The sequence below is a fragment of the Lathamus discolor genome, chromosome 3, assembly GCF_037157495.1.
Source record: "Lathamus discolor isolate bLatDis1 chromosome 3, bLatDis1.hap1, whole genome shotgun sequence".
Taxonomy (NCBI): domain Eukaryota; kingdom Metazoa; phylum Chordata; class Aves; order Psittaciformes; family Psittacidae; genus Lathamus; species Lathamus discolor.
In genome coordinates this window covers 66,941,045-66,947,044 of record NC_088886.1, presented here as the reverse complement: position 1 = coordinate 66,947,044, position 6,000 = coordinate 66,941,045, and the positions used below count along the sequence as shown (strand labels likewise).

The window sequence follows — 6,000 nt, the reverse complement described above, 5'->3', positions numbered from 1 at the left end:
GAGCATGGGTGGCAGAACCATTAAAACCAGGCAGCAGGAGTGCCAATCTGGCATCTCTGTCCCCTTTATCTTTCTAGTAGTCCTGACTACATCAATGGAAGCACAAGGCAGGATACCAGCCAAAGCTTCCCAAATAGCTTGGGACCCGGGGTAATAAGGAACTAGTTTTGGGGAATGAAATATCCTTCCTATTAAAGAGAATGTGATGAGAGGAAAAGAGTTATCTTGGTGGTATTCAATGAAAATTTGTGAGCCGAGCTCTTTGAGGAAGGATGTAGAAGAAGCTGATGGTTTAGTTTAGAAGCAAAATCATCTGCTTCAAGCCTGACCTTTGCCTTCTCCTGACCCCAGTACTAATGAAGGGAAAAGGGTCTGCTCATATAAACATGTCACAGCTTGAGGTTCAGTTGATTAAGATCTGATTACAACCCAGCCGAGCTGTACCAGAGGTAGCTGCTCCCAGTCCACACTGTGCTGTGGTGCCGGCGAAAGACTCCCCACATCCTGTCTTGAGCAGATGTGTGTGCTGCAGCCTCCTCTCAGAGAGCTTCTGCCTTGATGTGCAGTGCTCTTTCCCTAATATCCTAATAATGCACTGTGGGGAGGGATTGGATGTAGACAGAGGAGACCCCGTGCACCACATGGCACAGGATGGAAGCTGTTTCTTTAGCAGAAACACATTGCTCCTGCAGCATTTACAATAAAACCATTGACATTGTTGATTTAGTTCTATTTTAATGCAGCAGTGACAAGCATGGGCTCACAAGGGCAATGCTGAAGCCCCAGTGCAGGAAAGCTGAGTTTAGCATGAATCAAACTATATAACCTAAGAGCGGTACTTGATATGCAGAAAATGGGTCTGAGTTGAAGCCTGAATGAGCCATCCATCTCCACACTTGAGGTATCCACATGTGGGCTGCAAGAACAGGCAGGTCTTCTCTCACTTCTTTTCTGTACTGCATGCCAATCCTCTTCTTCCTCTGCACCTCTCTCTTCCTTCAGACTTACAGCTTCTCTCTTGTGCATGTGGAAGATAGTGCTCAGTGTTGTTTCTCCAGAAGGGATAAATCTCACCCCACCTCAGCCCACTGCCATAATATGAGAAGGTTGGGACTCAAGATTTGATGGATACTCATGCCTCTGCTGGCTTTTAGGTGGTGCAAGCTCCCTCAGTCGCTCAGCTTTTCCTGGCACCCTGATGAGACAAGGATCCTCTGTGGTGGCAACCAGTGACTGCAGCACAAGCCTGAACTTGAGCTGGCCACAGACAACACCTCCAGCTGTTTCAGTGTGCCAATGGTGGTGGCACAAGGCATGATGCCTGGGTGTAGCTGATGGTGATGATGTGATGGTGTAGCTTTGTTGCTGCTGAGCGAGGGGTCGAAGGAAGACTGCCTGTGGGAGAACAAGCCAGGTAATAAATACACCATGTAAATATCTCTGCAGCTAAATCATGTATCCCAAGGAAAAAAAAAAATAGGGGGGGAAAGGGGAAATTGGCTTCCTTCTAGGCCAAGGTGTTAAAAATTGAACGCAGGCACAAGCAAACCCACCTCTCCCTAATTGTCATTCCTGTGCTCACCTGGCCCCTGTCCTGGGAGGAAGAGACCAGAACTCTACATTACCCTCACCAAACCACAAGGAGCTGTCTGAGGACAGATGTCCTCATGATCACCAGGAGTATCAGTACCCACCAGGTAACACACTCTGGTGCCTTGTGTCTGTCAGAGGGAAGGTGGCATTGGTGGGGTAAGGTTGTGGCCATGGGGCTGAATAGACACTGGCTGTGATTGTCACTGTTGTGTAGAGGAAGCTCAGATGAAAGAGACTAGTGGATAGGGATGGAGGTGTCCAGGGGAAAGTGATGGAGAGAAAGGAGAGCAAATACAGAGATCAGAGGCCTCTTCTTGGATGGATGCTGAAAGGTGGCCAAGTTTGGCCATGTGTAAGGCTCATGCCTGGGTCTGGCAGATGTGTGGCTGGCCCCATGGATGGCATGAGCCACATTAGTGTGATGCAAGGGGCTGTGCCCATGGATCTCCCTGCCCAGTGTTTTGGGTCCATCACCTCACTAGGGCTTGCCCTGACTGGATGGAGAGCCCCATGTGGCCTTCAGCTGAGCACCCAGAGGGGCGAGGAGGAGGAAGATGCTCAGTCAACTCCTCTTGCTATCCATAAGGAAGCAAAGGGCTGTTGGAAAGAGAGGGGTCAGGGTCAAAATCCAGCAGGGCCAATGCCAGAGCTGAGCCTTGGATCCAGACCCAAGTGGGCTGGGGGATCATGGCACAATCCCCACCTCCCATGGTGCTCCCAAGCCACTGTCTTCTGCATTGCCAGGACCATTCCAACTGGTCCCACTCCAGGCCCAGCTCCTGCTGAGTTTGCACCAGACCACTAATTTGGGAAAGCAAGCTACATTCTGGCAGGCCTCTCTTAAAAGAGGACTCTGAAATAGGGGATATTAGGAAATTTCATCATGGATCGTGTGGCCATGTGCGAAGCAGAACTGTTCCTTTCCAAGTAACAGTGGACAACTCAAAGACGTGACGAACTGCAAATGACCTGCAGAGCCCATTGTTTCCAGTAGCTGGTGAGAAAGCCACATTGACTGAGCAGGCATGTCAGAGCCCGCTGAAAACAATGCTGCTTGAAGTGGTGGCGTGGAGCTGGGTGGGAGAGTCTCCTTCAGCCGCGTGACTTAGTAAGGGCTGGGGCACATAGAAGGAAAAGCCCAGTGCAAGTCCCCCTGCTTCAAGCTACCTTTCCTGAGAGCAGCTTTGTGCTGCCACATCATGCTATCGAGTGCAGCATCACAAAGACTCAACTGGAAGCACATGCTCTGGATGTGTTCATCACGCAAGCTGGATAAGGGAGCCTAACCCTTTTGCAAGTGTTGGCTGGAGGAAATACAACTTATCTGAAAGAAATGAATCATGTTTCAGCAAATGGTTCCTGCAGAAATATCTTTCTCACAGCCTTTGTTTCGGGTTTTGGCAGCTCTGGAGTTGCCAGCATTAGCAAAAGCTGTCCTTCCCACACACTGTTCTTGAATAGGAAGTAAGAAATAAAAGCAGAGGGGACGTGGAAGGCTAAATCCGTCACCACTGCTGCTCTGTGCTGCACAGGATACGTAGCTTAAAGGCAAATCGCAAAGGACATCCCCAGATGAAGGCAAGGCGAGCTGTGTGCTTTGCTGCTCTTGCAAACGTGCCCATACTGGGCAGGCAGCTTGGAAAGCTGCCTTTAGTGTGGCCCTGTGCAAATCCCAGTCAGGTGCTGAGGTTTGTTGAACACCAACCCTCAGTTCCTTCCTTCTTTCCTGGAAACTGGTATTTTGAAATATATTTCAGAAATGTGAGGTTCAAGGAAGTGGAAGGCAGGGGAAGGTAGGCAGGCAGGCAAGAAAGAAGGCAGGTAGGCAGGCAGGAAAGAAGCAAGGAAAACAGGAAGGAAGGAAAGAAGGAAGGCAGAAAGGCAAGCAGGAGAGAAGGAAGGAAGAAAAGGAAGGAAAAGGAAGGGAAAAAAAGGAAGCTACGTTTTGACTTGCACATCAATCCTTAGCTCTTTGTTTTCTTCTGCAAAGTCTTTGACAAAGTTTCTGCCTGCCTGCAGGGAGGCAGCACCATTTGTCAACACCATCCAGGGTCAGAGCTCAGGAGGGGTGGGAGGAAAAAGTCCATCTTGATCCTGAAGAACTTCAAATGTTATTCTTCCCAATGGTGGGGAACTATTTCATGGGAAGGCAGCTTCATTCCTCCGCCTGGTAGGCTCACTGATGGGTTTAAACTAGACCTCTTGGGGGGAACATGGCCTTTAAAAGCTCCATTTGCTCCCAGTCATTTTACGCAGTAACCCAAGCTGAAGCCAAAGATCTTTATTTAAATATGAATTAAGCTCCAGCCTTACTCTTCCTTGTGTTATTTCCCTTTGAGGTTTACTTTGATATGATTTCAAAGTCTTGAAGCTAACAAAATGTTGGGAATATTTAAAGTGACAGGAGAGTTCTGTGAAAAGATTTAGGAGGCAACTGAAGTCTTTCAGTGCAGGGCTCTGAAACAAGGCAGGAAATCATAAAAGGGCTGAGTGCACTTTACCATGCTCAAACCAAATCCTGAGACTCCAAAGGCCATCAAAAGACATCAAAAAGACATCAAAAGCACAAAAAGCATCGAGATGCAGCTGAAAAACCTCCATCCTTTTGAATTATCCCGTTAAAATGTGTGTGAAATGCCAGTAATGTATGGCATTTGCTTATTAGTGAGGTTTGGGTGACCAGCTTATAGCTACTGATTTAGTGCTGATTTAGTAGGAAAAAGAGTTACAGATGAGACAAGAACTCATAGTTTCTCATGAGTAAATACCTCTCAATACTCATAAGGTATTGAAAAGGTGTGGAGATGTGGCACTTAAAAACATGGGTTAGTCGTGAACATGGCAGGGTTGGACTCAATTATCTTAAAGGTCTTTTCCAGCCTAAATGAATCTATGAATCTATGATTTCTGAATAATCCCATTAAATCATCCTATTAAATATGAATTATCCCATTAAAACATGGGTGAAGTGCTGGTAACGTATGGCATTTGCTTATTATTGAGGTTTGGTTGACCAGCTTATGGCTACTGATTTAGTGCTAGAAGTGGGAGAAAGGGTTAAAGATGAGACAGGAACTCATGACTTTGAATGCATTGTGAAGACAGCATGTAAGTGATGAAGGGATGGGTTGTGAAAGGGGGTCTTCTGCTGGGCTTGACCTCTCCTTTTGTCCTTTGTGGCTGAAGCAGCGCAGGAATAGGTTTTGTCTGCCTGAAGAAGATGAAGGAGGGCCCCAAGGGAAGGATCTTCTCCTCCCAAACCACTCTGCATGTCAGCCATACAAGCGGAACTCACCATGGTGTCCCAGGGCAGCACTGATGAAGCTTTTTTGGGGTGGCAGGCATTGCTTCTTGATATCTGTCATTGTAATCTCTCCTCTCACTGAGTGCTTTGGAAGGGATCTCCAAAATGCATCCAGAAGTCGTCTATGGCTTTTGATCCATGTTTGGCTAAATCCTCATTGAAATACCTCAGGGCATTTGCCACTCCCTATTCACTATCCCTAGAGCCTGGAGGTATTTAAAAGATGTGGAGATGTGGCACTTAAAAGCATGGTTTCATGGTGAACTTGGCAGTGCTGGGATAACAGTTGGACTCGATGATCTTAAAGGTCTTTTCCAGCCTAAATGAATCTATGAATCCATGATTTCTGGCCAACGCTGTGAGCAAAGCCGGGCAGAACAGATGGAGCCCACATCCATACTGGAACAAGTTGTGCTATATGGGGGACGACCACCTGCAATGCTTTGCTTCCTCAAGGCTGCCCAGGTGATACACAAGAACAGTTTGAGCAAAAGATCTCAGGCAACATCACTTTCACATCACTTGTGGCTTCTGGGGGCAATTTTTATGTTTAACCCTGATAAAGGCCACTTTGTCACTCTGCTTCATAACAGCAGTAAATAGAAGGTTTATCATTGTCCTCATCATACAGCTGCCTGCATCTGGGTGCCTCCAAAAGCTCATGGGCTCCCTCCTTTTCCAGGCTTGGGTAGGATGCAAGCTCCCATAGCTGAGGTCTCAGTGCTGAGGTGGTGCTAACCAGCACAGACCTTTCTTTGCTGTCACCCTTCAAGGGGGGGCTGAATTCTGCATCCCAGAAATGTTGCCTTGGTGGTCCCAGTTTACAAACACCCCTGGGAAGCATTGCCAGTGCTTCCCCTCCATTCCCAAATCCCTCCTTACTGTCAGCATTCCCTGCTTCCTTGAAAATAGGGTGCCCATGGAAAAGGCTAGGGAGAAAACAGATCCCACAGGATTCGTTTGGTCCATATGTAGGACTCAAGCTGAAAATGTGAGTGGCAGTTGAAGGCTTTTTGCCCTCTTGTGAAAATAGGGTGGTTTGGTGGTGCTAAACTGAGCTGGGATCGAGTAGAAGCATTTAAAAGGCAATCAGTACACTTCAC

At 47.5% G+C, this 6,000-nt stretch overlaps 1 protein-coding gene across 1 annotated transcript in view; it reads right to left on the bottom strand.

Moving 5' to 3' along the window:
- Positions 1-787: 787 nt before the first annotated feature.
- TWIST2 (twist family bHLH transcription factor 2) overlaps positions 788-6,000 on the bottom strand; it is a 43,415-nt gene continuing 38,202 nt past the window's right edge. The window contains exon 2 of the mRNA XM_065669704.1: positions 788-1,395. The gene's annotated coding sequence lies outside the window, so the exon portion shown is untranslated. The remainder of the gene's footprint in view (positions 1,396-6,000) is intronic.